The following is a 20,552-nucleotide window of genomic DNA, read 5'->3' as shown; positions in this document are numbered from 1 at the left end:
AGTCATGGCAGTTATCACATTGTATTTTATAAATAATATTGGTGTGGTGTTTGTCAGTGTATTTTTTACATAGTTATGTGCCTGGTTTTTGAATAAATTTGATACTAACTGGAAATTATATTTTGTCACTAGCTTTTGCCAAATGTTGGCTATTTTTCTGCTGATGTTGGGAATATATGGTATGCAGCAGTATATGGTTTCGTGGTTCGTGGGACATACTTACTTTTGTTAATTGATTTTGCTTTTGTTTAGGTGTGTGCACATAAATTTTTCTGGTTTGTGAAGGAAACTTATTGATACTGATGAAGTATTCTTTTATTTTCTCTAATTCATCGTTAATCTCCTCTACATAGAATTTTCTCAACCCATACCAGCCATTTTTACTTATAGTATTTCATTCTGTTATTTATATTTTGATGCATTTTGTTATGATGACTTTTTTTGGTACAGCAGAGTGCATGTTTTTCATAGTAAGGCCACAACAGGGTATCTTGTGTCCAGTAGAGGAAATCTGCCGACTTACTGCTGTCCCACTAGAGGACTCAGTATAACAAAAGTACACAATCTTTTTATTGTAAAACACATTAGTAAAATATGTTCATAAAGAATTACTCACACTCTTTAAAAAATATATATAATAGTATGAAAGCAAGGTCTTACCCGAGGAGCCAACAACATTTTGTTTGTGATATTAGATAATTCATGGAATGATGGTCGCCGTCAAGATCCAATTCCAGCAATGTAGCATCAGTTGGTATCTATTAAAACAACAATAAAGGTTTTAAAAGTATAACTTATGCTGTAGTTTAAAATATAATTTATACTGTAGTTTTTATTTCCTATATTCATTAAAAAAGCTCTAGACATTTGATTTTAAATATGTATATATAACTTCTTCAATGTGAAAAAAATTAAAATATGTATAGTATGTAATATTGTTTACTAAAAATTCACAATCTTATCACAATGTGAATTAAACATAATAACTTACACTATGTAAGTTCCAAGCTATCTAGTTATCACATTTATTCATACTTTCAAAACTGAAACTTGAACTTTTATCTTATTGTGATGTGTTATGGTTAATCCTACTTCTCTGAAATGACCACATCTCTTGAAGCACTCTGGGAATTACTTCAGAAAAATATAATTCATGGTGCAAGAGTATGCAACAGGCGATTCAATGCAATATAACAAACAAGTTCCAAGAGGTTTTAACTGGTTTGGATTGTAAATAATAACAATCATTATTCATGTTGCTTTCAATTCTGATAATTAATCTTTTTTAACTATAATGTAAAAACTGATTGATACCTTTTTTCACAGAAATGGTTTAACCATTTCCAGCATGATGTCTCATGCTTTTTTTTTTTACACAAGTATTTGCCGTTAGGTTCTCAAAAATTCTCTCTGATCAGCCCCTTCAACCATCTACAAAATAAAACTATACCTAAGATGTTCATATCTAGTTCTTCAAAGATATGTATTTTATTTACATTGGATTTGGAATAAAGTAATAAAAGAAAAAGTCCAAAATACTAAGCTTAACTTTTTGCCCACATTATAATATTTGAGGAAGGAGAAACTGATAAAAATATTTACACTTCCCACAAGCATAAATAAATTTTTTCAATATAAAACAATTCTGTGACACTTGTACATGTTTGGTTCTTATTTCTAGCACAGATAGTTTCAAAACAGTGAATGTTTGAATTGAGTGGTGTAAAAAACTACAAATACACTTTTCTTTCCCAAATTCCAGCCTTATAACAAACAACATTATATAAGTGTTATCTGAAAGCTGGAATTATTTTCTTTCTTACTTGCCTTAAATCTCTTTTTCTTCTTCTTTATACAAACTGTAAATTTCTAATCTTTTAGCTTTATTTCAAAAGCCCTTCTTTAATCACATGGTATCAAAATATCAGGCTGTCACATATGAAATGTTGATTTTTAAAGGAAAATATGAAATAAGTACATCATTTGTTGTTTAATTTATTTGATCAAAATAAATCCCTTTAGACACAATACACTTCTGCCAATGAGTTACAAATTTATAAATTCCATCTTTAAATAATTGGATGTCCTTTGATGTAATGAAAGCTTCAACTGACATTTGATTTGCAAATGTTTTTTTTTCCTTTAATAAGTGTCCAAGTGTTTAAAAAGTAATAATCTGTACAGAAAAAATCTGCTGAATGTGGTGGATGAGGTAAAATTTCATACTAAAGTTCCTTTAGAATTTGAACAGTAATGCAAGAGACATGAGATCAAGCACTGTCTTGAAGCAGCATGGGTTCACTGAAATTTACTAGTGCGGATGTTTTGTGACAATTTTAATGCATAATTTAAAGTACATAACAATATTGTCTGCTTGAATGATAGTTGTCAACAGGTGTAAACCATTATATTATTCTTAAACCCAAAATAAACAATGACTGTAAGCTTCTTAGGGTATAGAGCTGGTTTTCACACGTTTGATGCTTCTTCATAGTCAAGCCATTGTCAGGATTATGGTCAATTGTCACAAAGATCCCATTTTACATCACAGGTGACAACTCTATGGAGAAACGTGTCATTTCACAAGGTACCTATTTATCGAGCTTTTTCACCTTATAACAGCTTGAAGATGGTGAGAAACTGTTGAATAATGAACATTAAATTTGTCTGCAAGATTTTTCCTCATTTGGTGGGTATCTGATTCAACTAAAGCCTTCAATTCTTCTTGAAAAAATATGGAGATTACCTTGAGATTATTAGGAGGTTATGGGGTTTTTGCATATGAAATATAATTTCCTCACACATAAAGGTACTTTTAATCTTAAAGCCAAAACTTACTTTGCACGTTGGATAGCTAACATTCAAAAAGATAAAATACATGAGCAAATTATTAATTTAAAAACCTTAAAATTTAAATTGAAAATCTGATATTTTGAGTATGAAAATCCTATAATGTTTACTGATAATCTGCAAAATTAAGAGTTAAATAAAAAAAAAAAGCACAATAATTTCTGATGGCTACAGTAAAACAAGGCTAGAATAAACAAACAACAGAATAAAAGTGTCAAATAAAAGTGAAATATATCTTATAACTGTATGAATTTTAAGAAAAAAAATGGTTTCTCAAACTTCTGTAAAAGCATTTATAACAGTCATAAAAGATATTAAAAACTCTAAGTTAAAGAATTAATTCTCTTTTTACTTATAATACAAAGATTCTTACAGTTCATCTGATACACCCTTTGGCTGAGCCAACTTCATACCACGCAGAACTCTTGACGACACATCCTTGGACAGAACCGAGCCATATGGTGTGCCACCTTTATACATTAAACACAAAGTTATTGATCAACAGATACACACACAAGCTAACAAGCAAATTTTTTTCTTTTGTGTAATGCCATCATGCTTTTCAGCCACACAGCATGAAAGATGCATAGAATTAATAAAATTAAATAAGTATTATATATTACTGTGTGTATATTGTAGTTAATAACCTTCATTCTAAAACATTCTGCAATAAATACACAAAGCAATTCTTCATTTAACATTACTACTTCAAAGTAACTGTTACTTCTTACTGTAGACACAATACTCACCCAAAGTAAAAATCTCCCACAAGAGAACACCATACGACCAACTGAAAATGAAAAAAAAAACACAAGTTTTTCACCAGGAAAATCCATTCAAAAATATTTTTATACACACATATCAGTACTGAAATAAGTTTCCTCATAAACTTGAAAACACAATTTAAAAATTTCTACTTCTATAATCCAGAATGTTAAGAACAAAACCACAAAAACCTTTCATTTTTGAAATATAACACTAGAGTAACTGAAACACATGAATTACTGAACAAAACTGAATAATGCAAATTTCTGTTTTTGCATCTGAACGTTTTTATTATTGTATTTGGATTTTTTAAAAAACAATGTATACTTTGTACACATAAGGTTGGTAAAGAATAAATAAGTTGTATTTTAATACACTAAGTTCATCAAGAAAAGTATTTAAAGTAAATACAGTCTACTTGAGACACCACAGTTCATCTGTAAAATCCAACAGATTCTGTAACAATTTTCTTAATGCTTAAAATCATTTAAAACCAAATATACAGAAATGTGCATATATAGAAATTAAACTCACACATCACTTGCAAAACTGTAGTTACATGATCTTAAAGCTTCAGGTGCTGTCCAACGAGCATAATCAGGTTGCTGTGAAACATGAAAGATTGAGAACTGCATATTTGTTCCATTTGGATTTCACAAACCTTTTTAAAATTAACTCAAAAGGTAAATAAAAAGAGACAATTAATAGGTCATTATTTCTTATCATACTTTATTTTCTCTAAATCAGTAACATATAACTACATTTAGTAATTCATCTCCCTCTTTCTCACAAATTTAAGATACCACACAAACTACCTATCATAAAAAGATTATCTCAAGTTTCATACACTGTAGTAAGTGTATGAATTTACTAGTTTGTCTTCTTAAGTAAGTTATATTTAAAAAATCTACTACTTTTTTTAAGAAACTGCTGAAAACACTTAAGTCTTTAATCCACTTGTAAATGGAAATTAATATATTTTGTATGATGATAACCATTATGATCGGAAGCTATGCAATGATAATTAAATGTAAAACTTTTTAAAAATGTCTCTCAACTGGCAAGGTTCTTGCTTGCCAGTTAATAATTAAAAACTGAAATAGAAAATAAAGAAGATTTTATGACGATGAATGCAGAAGTCTCTTGGTTACATATGTTGACACATAGCAAGGGTAAATGGCAGGAGTGACTATGACTCTCTTAAGGTAAAATTGAGTAAACTGAAATATCGATAGCCACAAATGCTTTGTCAACTAATTAGTGATGTGCATGAATGGATTACCAAGATTCCCACTGTCCCTATCTACTATCTAGCAAAACCATAGCCACTCTCTTAAGGTGGCCAAATGCCTCATCATCTAATTAGTGACGTGCATGAATGGATTAACGAGATTCCCACTGTTCCTATCTCCTATCTAGCAAAACCACAGCTTACTAGTGAGGTAATGAATGCTCTATTTCCCTATTCAGTAAATAAAAACTGTTTACTAAATATATATAAATGCTACTGAATGCTACAATGCATTTTGTTAATGAGGTTGGCAGTTTAAATTACACACAAGTTGATTTAAACATTCAAGTCTTGATAAGCATAAAATTTTGACAAAGTTTTCTTTTGGTTTTTGTAATTTCAGCAGTCTTATACCTTTAACAAGTTCCAGAAAAAATGTAACACAGATTCCTTTTTTTTTTCATTTCAAATCCCACAAAAACAGATGGTTAAACAAACTGTTCAGAAACATATATACAAACTGCAACTAATTTATATCACATTTTATATACTGTCTGACTTCTATTAAAATTATTTAAATAAAAGCTTTCAATACTTTTATTATTCTAGTGAAAAATAAAATAGAGTTAGTATATTCATAAAATTAACAGGTTCAACAACAGAAAGTAGTGATCATACCTTCCCCAGAGGGTTAAAGCAAGCCAGACCAAAGTTAGTAACTTTTGGAATACAACCATCAACCACAAGAATGTTTCTTGATGACAGACGACGATGAAATATCTTTATAATTAAAAAACAAAACAAAAAAACAATACAGTGTTTCCAAAAAAAGAAACTTATTTTCATAGCATATACATATATTATTCCATTTTATGATTCTGGATTTTTATCACAAATTCAACAAATAAAATACACAAAAACTGCAGTCCATCAACTCTGACAGGCATTATCACATCAATACTCAAAAGTACCTATAAAATTAGCTTTTTAAGGGCTTCTTAGAGCAAGTCTATCATGATGCCCACTTCTCATCCTTTTATTCTTATAAAAATAAATTAAACTTTTGAATTCAGATCTTGCTGTTATTTGTCATGGCACAGGCCAAATGACCAACTATTGTTTGCATGATCCTGTTTGCTGCCATATTTGCAATACTTTTGCTTTAAATGGCATAGACTAGCAATGTTAAATGTGCATTAATACAACATATTCAAACTATGTGGTAATATACATATATCACATATTTGTAACTGAGTAAGTTAATATTTTAAAATTTAAATTACAAAATTGGATTTTAATTATCAGTAAATTCAGACCAGAAAGAAGAGTTTTAGTAAATTTGATGGTAATTTGCATTTGGTGAGCTACTTTCAGCCTGACAAGAGGTTCCAAAGGCTGCTACAGTGATCAAAGGTCATCATGGTTCAATAGCTGTGAACATGTCTTACTTTAATCAGTGTAACGCTGATTCATTGAGAGAAAAACAGTAATATTTCAGTAAAAAAAAAATTAACTTTTATAAATAAGAATCGAAACACAGCATCAGCCTGCTAATAGCCCTAATGAACTGTTTGGCAGAAGTTATCAATGTTCATGCATTTTTCAAATGTGAAAAACTACAACAGTATTTGATCACTTGATAATTTGACATTTTCTGTCTAATCCACAACCTACACAATACCATTTGTGTAAAAATTAAATGGTTAAATACAATCATACTGTAGTACTTACACCACTGTAAAATTATGCAACCAAAAAACATTAATTTATTATTGTTCATTTACACAGGATTATGAAACCACAATTTTTGAAAGTCAAGCACCACCACAGAACGTGTTATATATACACATGCATACATACAAAATTTCTTGCACTTCACAACTATCTTCTTACTCTTCTATGACATAATCCATATGGTAAAGTTTTATGCACATTACTAAAAAACAAAACACTTCTCTTGTACATTTTAATTATCTAAATATACAAAACTTACAAAAACAAATAATAAAAATGTCTTAGTAACTAGCATTTGCTTATTTAACTGAAGTAACGTAACAAGAAAACTGCTAAAGAAAAATGTGCCATTTGGTAACAAAAATTATAAAAATTTAGAATTTCAACTGTATGCAGAAAACTGTTGTTCTTGAAGCATTTTATGCTACAGTCAAGTGAACTACTGAGAGTTGTTATACACACACACACACACAAGTGTTTTATTTTAGTCCAAGTATAGCACAGGTATTAAATTTAGTCATTTTCAGAAGGGATAGTTAAATGCCAGTTTGTTTAACCCTATGACATCTCACTACTAATTGTTTTAGGAGGTAAAAAGTTTTTTTCATGGTAAATATTTATATTTCATTTTCTGTTTTCTCTACTGTATCACTAAATATATCTATTATCATCAACATACAGTGCAATTTTTAAAAAACAGAAACATGTACACACATTTCAACACTTCATAGAAATTCACTAGAAAAGTTGAACTTTTCTTATATGTGTAATTCAAAGTTTTTATCCTTTCACTTATAGTGCATTTATTACTTTAAATTTATATTTAAATTCTTTGTCTCTTATCATTTATGCTCATATACTCCTATGTTAACTGATGTCTGTGAGGCCTATGAAGATATTTTGACAGACTCCCCTTCTGAGACACTCTGCCCGAAACAAATGACACTTATGTATGCATCATCTTATTTATATCCTTCCAGAATCCATGAGAAAAGCTCAACTTAAATAATCATTAAACTGTTTAAATATGTTTTAAAAACAAATATTATATATATAATTAACTAAAATATAAAAGTAAGACATAACTACAATTTAACAGTCCTTCTAACTACAGCATATTTAGGTAAGAAACCACCACACGTGTTACAGTCGATCAAGCAGGCAACAATACAAATGGCAGTTACATGTACACTGTAAGGAAACTGAGCTCTTTCCTATGACTATATACACTTGTGTCAATTAACTGTATGAATGTTGCAAGATGTCAATGATTGAAAAATGTATGTTTGTTTACCAGACAACCTAGCTAGCAGACTTTAGCTCTCACGTGAGAATTAGGTCAAATATACAGACTTACTATGTAGAAACTGAAACTACTGCACATACCAGATTGTGTGTCTAAGAAAGGAAGGGTGCTAAAGTCAAAATCAGATTATTCAAAGCATGTGGATCATGTGACATAAATACTACAGTTTAAGAATTTCCTCAAAGGTCTCCTTTCAAACAAAGTAACTAAAACTTAGATAAACTTAAAAATTCAAATTATAAGATATAAAATAATGTTAACTTCATTTTCATATATTGATACTAAAGTGGTTAATCAAATTTGAATATAATGCAGTTCTATACATAAAAAAGGAATTCAGAAACAGCACAGGGAGTATATGGTTAAGTAGCTTTGTGAATCATACTCTATGCAGTTCAACTCTCATAAGTTGGTGATTGTTATATTATTGCATAACATTACTGGTTTTTCTCAACTATTATTACATCCTAATGTCTCAGTATGTAGAAAGTTCTAGCCCTCATTAGGGTTATTTATAAATGTGCATTCAAAATCTAGTTCAGGGAGTTAAGCAAGATGAAGTTAAATTAAAGTTAGTGAAAGATACTGTCAAATAGATCTATATTGTATTTAAGAACGGCTGGTATTGGTATTAACACTTTTACTGATAAGGAGAAGACAATGTTTCAACATTCCCGGGTCATCATCAGGTTAATAAGATGACCTAGGAAGGTCAAAACGTTGTTCTCTCCTTATCAGTAAATGTGTTAATACCCATACCAGCTGTTCTGATACGTTTTTATTTCAAGTGGTTTCTCGTCATCAAGATCTATATTGTGTTTCTGTAAGTTTAGCTATAAAGAGTGTTTTATTTCTGGAAAAGAATATAATGATAGCAATATTAGATCATAACAATGATCATATGTAATCATATGGTTAAAGCTTTGACTTTCTGTTGGTTACAAATAATATAGTACTTGCATCTTGCATTTTGTTTATGAGCTTTTTTGGATGGGTCTTTACCAAATTTGATATAGAGGTTCACTGGGTATATGGGAAGATATAAACAAATTTGCAGTTGTGTATTTTGCTGTTTGTATGGCCTTTTTTACCACTACTTCACCTCCTGTCGATGGATCTTCACCAAATTTTGCATGATGGTTTGTTGGTTCATGGATATATATACATACATTTTCAGTTTTGCATTTTGCAGTTTTTACGAGCATTTTTGAATTTTTGTCACCACATATAAGGGAAGCAACTTTTCATGTCCTAAAATAAGCTTTCATTAATCATAACTTTACATAACTTCCATCCAGAGGACAGGTATTCCAGCTAGTAAATAATACAGTACAAATCACCAGAAAAAACTATTAGCAATTTGTGATAGATGAGCATGGCAAATGGGTTTGATTTTTCTAGCTTGTGATTTCATAGACAAATACAACTGAAACTTATAAAAATGTTGATTTGCCTGAGTACTATCTATATTATAATGACTAATTTACATTAAATTCCAAACTTCTCAGAAGGGTGATGAATTTCTTAAAGAAGATGAAAGACCTGAAGAATAAACATCACAATTCTCCTTCTAGGGAAGATAGGAGATCTTTTAAAATATTTCCTTATAAAATTAAGATATTAACACTTACATGAATTCAAGATTTGATTTATTAACTATGTTTTGATGCCAATATTATTTGTATACAATAATAATAACAAAGTTTAATTACACTTTGAATGCAACTATAAAACAATTGTGACATATGTACTTTGTCCTGCCCATGGAGAGGAGGTTATGGTGTAATTTTAAGTAAACTTGACCAGCTTTTTTTAATTCAAAATTGCTAAATAATTTCTTATACCAATAAGTTAATATTAATCTGTCAATACTTTTTTTACCAGTCACAAATGATTTTCATGCTTCAAAAAACAAAATTACAATTATTATTATTTTTTTAAATACACATGTAAATCAGATGGAAACTAACTCAAATATATAATAAACTTTTCAATCAACCATAGTCTGTGAATTATCTTACTGTATTAACCAATACACTTGATTATGAACCCCATCTGAAAACCATTGGAGAATAAATGAGTAGTTTCTAAAACTGATGTAGTAAATACTTACTCCTTTTTCTGTTAAGTGTTTCATGCCTTCTGCTACACCAACTGCAAATTCCAGCAAATGAGAATCTGAAAGAGAAGTCGCACGAGTACCAGATGTCTGTCGGCTACGTAATACATGGCCTCTCAAGGTAGTTAAATAGTGTTCCACTACCAAATATGATACTTCTACAAAACAATAAAAAATAGGCAATTAAAGGTCAAAAGAAGACTATTACAAATGACAAATTTCCAAGTTTCAGCATTATTCTTAAAACTTCTTTTTCATCTTTTCTTTGTGAATAAAAAATTTCATTTTCTTTACATATGCAAGTGTGGCACGAGTTATTAGAGTTACTTCTAAACATACCGAATAATTTTTCAGGAAATAAAGCACTTTTTTTCTATTTCCTGAATCACATATTAAGAAAATTATCAGGAAATGTAAAATGGAGTGCTTTTACATACATTTTGGAATCTATAATAGGCAGTGAAATTAAAACAGTATTTATTACCAAACAGTATTTCATAAAAAACATATCTACAGCAATTTATGCATCATATAATTCCAAGTTTACCTTCTTCATAACAAGCTCCAATAAATTCCACAACATTTGGATGTGTTCCAAGTCCAACCATAACATAAAGTTCACCCAGAAAATTCCTCTGATCTTTATCTGTCAGTCTGGAAAAAGCTGGTTCAAAACAAATGAAATAAACATCAGTCAGTGTAACCAATGAAACAATAATGTGCCATACACATGAAATATGTCGAGAATTTAACAGACTATACCAAACTCTGTCATTAAAATCAGAGAAGGCATACCGTGCATCTATAAATATGACTGTTGCATTTTACCAAAACTCACCACTGATATACTCTCAAATAAATAAATATTTCGAGCTAACAATACATTCCACTAAATACGTTTTTCTTTATTTATTGTGTAATCACTTTTGTATAATATTTATCACATTTTCAACTTTGGCCAATTTTCATCAAAGACAAGCAGTCAACTTAATACTCTTAAAACAAAATGTTGAAATTTTTATATCTTTTATAAATATTATATATAATATTGTGATAAGTTTTAGTTGTTTTAATACATTTGTTCCACATACTGATTGTCAAATTTTCCTTAAATGAATATTACTATCACTAAATGTATGTATATGTGTTCAGTTTTAAAAGAATTTACAGAGAAAATGAATCTAACTCACCATAAATATAGATCAATACTTTTATAGGTTTTATCATTTGTTGTTAAATTCAAAGCTATAGAATAGGTTAGGCTATTCAGTCTTATTGTTGAGCCTTTTTTTTAGGGAAGGGGGATTGCATTTATAAGAATGATTTACTTAAAGTAACATTGCAGTTGGTCAATAAAGAACTAACATGGCATCAAAGAAGTTTTCAAACGTCTAACCATCCACTTCTGTGATGAGTTAGACTTATAGTTAAACTATGTATATTTAACAGAATCTTTCCTCGAAATAAATATTTCTATAATACTCTCAGTATGAACGTGGTCAAACCAGATGATTTTGTGACCCCAAACTGACATTTATAGTTTCCATACTATAACTTCTTAGATGTTTAGTGTTCCATGAAATTTTGCAAGCTTTCAGTAAGTATTAAAGAGTATTTTGTAAACAAGTATTTTCAGCAACAATTTCTCTGTAAATATATGGAATCAAAGCACGGATTGTACTGAGTGTAAAGTTACTTATGTTAATATTAAAACACTTATTCATCTGAAAGTTAACAAATTAAATTTGCATAATCTTTAAAATATCATAAATAAATTTCAACTTTGTTCAGAAATATTTATATTTCACCTGTTACTTTCTGTACCATAAATTTATACAATGTTAGTCAATTTACTATTGTAAACAAACATGAAATAAATCAAGTTAGAATTTTCATACAATGAAAATTTATTTCTAATGGATAATTATCCATTACTTACCACCTTTCACAAAATAGCTTTTCTTGACTAGAACTGCCCTCTACTGGCCCATATTTACAATGCACACCATTAGCCTTCCATTTCTTGCTTCTGTATATTTACATGCAAATGATCATGATATACAACTCCCATTGTAACAGCACCCTTTTTATATCTTCACTCATTAAACACTTTGGGATTGATCAAAAGACCTACACCATATAGTATCAGAAGTGGAGAAGATGGATGGGATAAGTGAGAGAGGTAAATATCTATTAAAAACACACTCTTAAAAAGGGAAAATGCTAACTTCTAATACATCTTAACTCAACTCAGAAAGCAGCTAAAATCTCCAACTGAAGTTATGAAGGTCAATAAAAAAATTACTCCTCTTTAGTAAGTGCTCACAAAGTGACCAGGAGGTGTGAAACCAAAAGAGGATATTACACCTCAGTGGAAGACCACACCACATCTAATCCAAGGATACTATTTGTTCTTTTATGACACTCACACACACATAAAAGGCAGAAAAACATGAAGGAATCCCAGAATATGCAAGACTGATGAATGTGAATCCTAGGAGTGAAGTAGCTAGGACATGACAGACCATAGTAGTAGCTGAACTTCCTCTAACATCAAAAATGGTACGTCAGATCCATGGTAGTTAGAGGATCACCATCCTCTTCACCTTGAAACAGGAACTGGTAGAGAAAATGCACTTCTGTACCAAAATCTTTCTCTACTTTCACACACAACCAACACCAGATCTGCTGGGAACAAACATCCAGCATGTGGTAGGAAGGTCAAAAGCCTTAATAGGATGACATCTCTGGTTCAAAACTGGACAGCAATGGATATGGTACTTCCAGTCCAAAATAGGAGGAAGTTGATTGGTTGATGTTTATTGGCACTAAGCAACTAGGCTATCTGCTCCAAGCAACTGGTAAAAAAAAGATTAAAAATAAAAGTAAAATTAATAAAATATATAAAAAGTAATTACTTTAAAACAAAGGCCAGTTTTTGAATTAAAGAATGTAAGTAGAATTAAAATGGCCAATGACATTTAAAAATTTAAAAACACAACTAAGGTGGACAGCATCACCATGACCAATGACACTGTCCAATGTCAGGGGTGAACCCATGACAAAAATAAGTTTAAAATGGTGCCATCACTCATGGTCATAATGACAGCACAAAAGCAAAATGTGGGCTATTGTCACACAGACCACACATTGGTGCATCAGCCCCAGATAAAAGAAAACAACAGATTAAAAACTGTGACCAATATGTTGCCTAACCATAACAACATCCTCCTTCTGATCCTTACACAAGCAAGACAGCCAAAGAGCAACAGAACGTTTAACCTGGAAAACTTTTTATCACATTCGTCTCTTCAAGTTGACTGCCAACTGGCACAGAGCTAAGCCCTGAATATAGGACAGTAATAACATGACAACACCAGAGTGAGCAGACTGACTTAGCTGCAGTGTCAACAAGCTCGTTCTCACGAATACCAATGTGGCCCCGTATACAAAAGAACCAGAAGGAAATGAATGGTAAAGAGAAATGGGCCAGTCAGTTTTATATATCAACAAGAACAAAATGAGAACTAATGTGAAGTGATTCCAAGGCCAGTGGAGTTAAGCAAGTCAGAATAAATAATAAAATTGGTGTAATGCATAGCTTCTTCATGATCCAGGGCAAGAGAAATGGCAAACAATGTGGCAGTGAGTACTGAAACTGTAGAGGGGATTCTGTGTGCAACCATTGAATCACAACATACCATGGCAGAGCCCATAGAGTCACCTCTTTTTTTGTTTGTTTGCTGCACAATGAGCTATCTGTGCTCTGCCCATCATGGGTACAGAAACCCAGATTTTAGCAGTGTGAGTCCACAGACATACCACTGTACCAATGGGAGGCAAAGTCACCTGTTTTGAACCATTGGTATAAATGGGAATGGAAGAATGGGTTAAAAGATGTCACTTCACTGGCTCACTTCACTTTCGCTGCTTCGTCCAGTTCTCCCGTCCTTCCTCTCACTCACAAATATTTTTGAAATGTTAAAAATAAAGTAAAACTCCATGGATATTTTAAAACATTTCTCACGTAAGGGCAGAAGAGGAACTATAAAGTTCCTGAACACCAGTTGGAGAGAGAACTCTTCTGATTTCTCTCTCTCTAAACTGAACCCCTGCCACGTTAGTTTAGTTTAGTTTAGTTTAGGTTAAAAGATGTTTGGCAAATAGAAGAGAGTACTTCCACTCAGGAGTATCCACTTTCTTCAGATGACTCAAAGAAAGGTGATATTTGTGGATGGTAATAAATCATAATTGGATGGGCTGACCAGTGGAGACAGCAACATCATCCAAAGTCAAACCCAATTCATCCAGCTGTGACTGGTAATGAAGGTCAAAAGAAACAATGGCAGACTGTCTATTCTGAAAAATAATGGCCCACTAAGAAAGGAAAAGGCAACCTCAGGTGGGATGCTGTGGTAAGTTTTGAAGTGTAAATTACAGACAGCTGCAAATGACAGAGGTGTAGAGAAGGTTCATGAGACTCAGTGTACAAACTCTGGAATGGCGAAGTGCGGAAAACCCCCATGTAGAGACGAAGCCCCTAATGGTGAACAGAGTTCAACATCTTCAAGGTCGAGGTCCTGGCAGAGTCATAGACCAAAGACCCATAGTCCAGTTTCAATCAATGAGGACACAATAGATATTTAGCATAGAACATCAATCCTCTCTCCAAGAGGTGGAAGAGAGGATACAGAGAATGTTCAGTGCCATTGTATACTTGACGAGTAGCTGCTTGATATGTGGAATGAAAGCCAAGCAGCTTACAGTCAAATATAAGCTCAAAGACCTTTGTCTCGGAAACCACAGGAAGCATAACTTCACTGAGATGGAGCTCGGAGTTGTGGTGAATACTCTGTTGGCAGTAGAAGTGCATGAAAATAGTTTTAGACAGAGAAACAGAAAAAAAATGTCTGCTGTGGTCCACTTCTATAAATGATTGAGGGCAGTCTGTGGCTCCAACTAAATAAATGTCATGCTTGATGACTGACACAAGATATGGGAGTCATTGATACAAAATCCATTTGCAACTGTACAATTGTAGAAAGAAGTTCTTTAGTGATGGCATTAATATTTATACTGAAAAGTATGATACTCAAGACAAAGCCCTGAGGGACTCCAAGTTCCTGTGAGAAAGAACAGGAAAATGTCAAACCCACACAAACTTGGAATTGCTGGTCCATTAAAAAATTTTGATAAAAATGGGCAAATGGCCATGAAACCCATACAAGTGGAAGTCTCGCAAAGTGCCACACCTCCACGTAGTATCATAAGCTTTCTAAAGGTAAAATAATACAGAAACAAGATGTTGTCACTTTAGAAAGCCTTCCCTGATTGATATTTGAAGTTAAATAAGGAGGTCCACAGTGAAGCACTGTCATCACAACCCATATTGAGTGGGCGAGAGAAGGCTGTTTGATTCAAAGAACTAAACAAGATGAACATTAACCATCCTCTCTAAGATCTTACAGAGACACCTTGTCAGAACAGTTGGATGGTAGTTTGAAAGAATATTGGAATAGTTCACAGGCTTAGAAAAAAGGAAGACAATAGCCCAGTGTTAAGCATCATGAAATGCATTCTCTTGCCAGATCTGGTTAAAAACAACCAAACGAACAGTGAAAGAGGCAGCAGAGAGATGGCTTAGTATTTTGCAGTGAACATCATCAGGTACAACCAATGTACTGTTAAATCAATGAAGAGCAAGCTTGATTTGCACCAGTGTAAAAGGGTGATTATAGTCATAGGGATGATCAGTCTGAAAAGAAAGAGGAGATTGCTGTGCCCAAGTTCTGATGGCTAAAAAGGTATGTAATAAAGCAGCAATGCTAGATACATGAGAAAAACTTTCACCATGAGTATCAGCAATGCTCTGGGCATCATCAACTTTCTGACCATCTGAGAGCAAGATTTAAATGGGGAGGGAAGCATACTGCCTATTTACCTTCAAGATCTTACCCCATATGACTTTGGAACTGGTGGTAGAAGAGATGCTAGTTATGAACTTAATCTAAGATTCCTTCTGGGTTTGATGTCTTACCTGCCAAGCATATGCACAGGCCTGCTGAAAAGCAATGTGATTAGAGAGTGTGGGATACCTATCAAAGGTATCCCAAGCCAATTTTTGAACCTTCCATTCCATGTAGCAGATGGGATTCCACAATGGATGAGGATATTGTGGAAAACATGTTGAGGATTTAGGTATACATTAAGCAACTACCTGAATAATACATTCAGTTACTGCTGCCATGCAGTCATCTATCAATGGCATACAAATGACAGCAGGATCAAGTTCTGGGAGAGCAGTGAAAGAGGGCCAGATGGCTTGATTCAGCTCAATAGCAGCAATAGACTGACAAGGTGCATGAAAATAAGTATAAGAACCAGTATTGAAGAGAAAAAGGTTGTGATGAGTGACCCTTGCCATCAATATCAGAACCTCTTCAGAGGAGATTATGTCCATTAAAGTCCCCCAGGATTAAAAAAGGAGACAGCAACTGTTCAACGAGAGCATCAAGGTCTGATTGATCGTAGGACTCTCCAGGAGACAGGTAGAGAGAACAAACAGTGATGGTATGACCCAAGGAAACACAGATGGCTACGACCTCCAAAGGTGTATCAAGCGGCAAAGATAGGGTAGGCACATGAGCTGATCAACCAACAGAGCCACCCCTCCATGTACTTGACCATCACACAACCTATCATTTCTGAACAAAGAAAACTACCGAAAGGTTACTGCATCAGCAGGTTTCAGAAACCTTTCCTATAAGAAAAGACAAAGAATGGTAAGAATCAATCAGTGCTTTGATGTCATCCAGATTAGAATGTAAACCTCAACAGTTCCACTATATCAAAGTGGACATTTTTATTTATGTGCTGGCAAATTAGATAGAGAGCCCTTCTGTTTTTGACCAAGTCTTTTTTCTTTACTGTCTTTTTCCTTTACTGTCTTTATTTGAGGAAGGTCTATCAACCTCCATGGATCTTGCCCTACGTCGATTGGGTAGGTTTCTGTTGTTGGAAAAAAAATTCTAGTGACTGAGGATAGGAACAAATTATCATGTTGCATCTCAGGGCCGAAGAAGAAGATGGATGCGAGGAAATGCCTGTACCCAAAATCACAGGAAGTGGAACTGGGGGTCTGCTGGAATGAATGGTAGGAACAGAAATGGGTGGTGACATTAATTCATCAACTTTCTTAACCATGAAGGTTAAAAGTGTTTTCACATGGTTTAAGAATGATTCTTTCAGAGGCACAAAGAGATCCATCTGCACTCCCACTGTAGCAGTGGAACAAAGTGCAGCAGCATACATTCAAGGTGAAGTGGTGGACAGTAACTTTCAAGCCTCAGGGTAAAAAATGTTTTGAATTATTTTCAAACACTGTACCTCTTAGGGCAAGAACAAAGGTAGGATGGGTGAAAGCCACTACAATTAACACAATGAGGGGTTGTTTCACACTCATAGGCATCGTGATCCTTGCCACCGCAATGAGCACATCAAGGAACCATGACATAATGTCTTCGAGTGACCGAACCACTGACATTGGAAACATCCAAGAGGGTTTGGAATATGTGGTCATATCTTGCAATTAAGATAACTTGCCTTGATGATGGCAGGTGGACTTCGTGATGTAAGCATCAAAATTAGGACACTGATCAGCATCATAATTCCATTTTTGCGAGTGGAGATATGTCTTACTTTCGACAACTCCTTGGAGTGAGAAACCAGTGAGGATCTCTGACTGGGATCATTCTTAAAATCCCTATCAACAATAATTCCTCATGACAAACTCAAAGTAACATGGTGAGTACCCTCAATGGGTATATCCACAATGGTCTTCAAATACAAGAAGAGTTCACTGTGTTTAGGAGTGGATGTTTCCACCAATATGTCACCCGAGCAAAGCTTTTTGACTGACTTAGGAGAGCCAGCAAGTAAGTCCCTCTAGTCCCTTCTGAATAAAAAAAGGGAGACATTTGCCTTAAAGATTTGTCTGAAAGAGAATGTAATACAAGAAAATGAGGTACGGGTGTTACACAGATTCAAGATTGCTGCTCAGAATCTTCAAGACATGGTTGTTTACCTATGGACTGTTCTTTTTCACTATTTTATTTAAGTTTTTATTTGGGGGGATCCATAATAAAAAAATATTATTTTGGTGCCTACTGACCTCACCTATCATGGAGCCCTACGAGAGGATGCACTACAGTGCCAAACAAGAACATTGCAGCAATGCCAGGGTTTTGTGAGCACTATACCTGAACACCAGCATCAGATATAATGTCCACAACACTCATTGAGAACATCCAACACTAATACTTGGTTGATCCTGGGAAGACCACCCCAAGCCCACCTGTCTACAGAAATTCAAGGCCAAAGTGGTTGTTAGGGTTGAACCTGTCAACCACCAGGATCCTCTCCTCCCCTTCACAGGTCACCACATACTGCAAACACGTGGGTAGATATTTAGATCCCATGTACGGTAAACTGAAAGAACAGAACCTTCCCTGGGAGGTCCGCTCAACATGTACAGGAATCCACACTGAGGGGCATTGAGAAGTGATTAACAAGTGCAGATGTGAAAATGGTGCTGGTTACAACAGAAGTGGTGTTGCACTGCTATTGGAGTTATAGCATTCATGCTATAACTTTTAAATTAGTAAACATATGTTCAGGAAATTTGGCAGATTATCATTAAAAATTACAAGAGTTATATACACCCAAAATATGTTGTTTTTTTTATTAAGTCTTAAGGTGTGTTAAATAATTTCTTCTCATTCTCTTTTCCAATAATATAAAACTGACCTTCAGTATTTTCAAAGTGTTCTGTCTTACCTGTGTTTTAGTGAACTAGTACTTTATAAAATGCATTCGCACATCAATTATTATACATATCTTGGCACATTATTAATATTTACAAACAAGTTCTTATACTTATTTTTCTTAAAACATAGAACAGCAACAAAAGAAGAAAGCAAACAATTACTTCTTGTAGTTACAACCTTTGTACTTGTTTGCTGCTTGTCATAAGTTACTAAGCCTTATAAAATTTTGCACTTGGAGGATGTGAAACAAAATAATTTTTTTTGGTTTTGCATATACATTTGAAATAATAAAAAAAAATATATCAATACCACAGACATCCACAATAAATCATCAAGCTTAGTAACTAAGTTGCATTTGGGTCTAAAAAATAAAATATTTTGAGCAGACTAAAAAGTTACCAGTTTGATTTGAACTGAAAGAACATCTAATAACTTTCAAGTGACTGAAAAAGTCATTATGGGGGCATTCTGAGCTTTTGATTTGTTAATCACATGTCATAGACAGAAGGTGAGTGCATATAAGGGAATATTTCCAAAACTGGAAAGAAGTGAACAACTGTGTTCAATTCAGTATATGAGCAATATCTCAGCAAAGAGAAAAGATAGAAGGTTATTATTTTATATTCTAGATTGTCAATACTTGTAATTTAAGTTCCTAATTTGTACGAAATTACGGACCTTGAATTTTTACAACACAAACATCTAATCTGAACCAGTACTGTATTCAACATACCATGTGTCACACAAAAATCTATTTTGAAATTAAGAAATTAAATAACCTATAATACTAAATTTTGAATGGTACAATTTGATGAAAACTTGCTGACAAATTTATAAAATATTAGTGTAATAAAATTTTAAATACATGTCAACAAACATGATAGCATAGCCTTTGACCCATGTAAAAAAGTTAATTGAATAATGAACCAAAGAACACAGAATAATAACACGAAGAAGCAGACAATGTGCTATAATTATCACAGTTTTGTTGGTTTTCTATGTGACAAGTGCTGTTAAACATCCAGCTAAACTCATTCACTTTTCCAATGGAAATAAAGTTTAAACTGGAAGCAAAATATACAATTCTCTGTACAGAAAACATTGCAATATAATATGTCACTTGATAAACTAAAACATAGGTTTTCTATTTGTTATAAAGTAATACAGTATTAAATGTCAGCAAGAACAACTGGCAAGTTGTGAAAAAGAAAATGTGACAAGTGGAGGTAGCAGGGACTCTAATGTTCTAGTTTATGACTCTGTAACAGAATAAGATTGATGGCTAAAAAATTAAGCTTTTCCTGAGTAATAACAATATTATAATGAATAAGTTAAATAGATGGTAAATAAATTAGTAAAAGGGAATACCTGGAGAGCAAATGTCAGTTCTCATACTCAGAGAAATTAGGTATTTTTTTTTAATATTGCATTATAGAATTAACATTTGTATTATTAGTTACATTTTGGTGCTACGATATTAAAGTACTTTAATTAAATGTTGAATGCAGCTCAGTAAAATCTCGTGACATACACAGAAAAGAATGCCATATTGAAAGAGATAACAAGACTATTAAGTAATATAAAGCCAAGGTTCATAACATTCCAACAAAGATACTCTTTAGTGTTTTCCACAGAGACAGAAAACATTCATACAACAGCATATTTAGGAAGTAACAAGTCCTAAAACCACACCATAAGTCAAACCAAAGTAATCAAACTCAT

General features: G+C 32.8%; 1 pseudogene across 1 annotated transcript in view; it reads right to left on the bottom strand.

Moving 5' to 3' along the window:
• Positions 1 to 700: 700 nt before the first annotated feature.
• The window catches only part of LOC143245634 (angiopoietin-1 receptor-like), a 56,204-nt pseudogene continuing 36,352 nt past the window's right edge, over positions 701 to 20,552 (bottom strand). Inside the window, 7 exon segments of the transcript XR_013025648.1 lie at positions 701 to 758; positions 3,224 to 3,320; positions 3,600 to 3,640; positions 4,150 to 4,220; positions 5,525 to 5,626; positions 10,000 to 10,163; positions 10,553 to 10,669. The product of XR_013025648.1 is annotated as an angiopoietin-1 receptor-like (transcript).

The sequence above is a fragment of the Tachypleus tridentatus genome, chromosome 2 (assembly GCF_004210375.1).
Source record: "Tachypleus tridentatus isolate NWPU-2018 chromosome 2, ASM421037v1, whole genome shotgun sequence".
Taxonomy (NCBI): Eukaryota; Metazoa; Arthropoda; class Merostomata; order Xiphosura; family Limulidae; genus Tachypleus; species Tachypleus tridentatus.
Note: the sequence above shows the minus strand (reverse complement) of the source record. Positions and strands in the feature narration are given on the sequence as shown.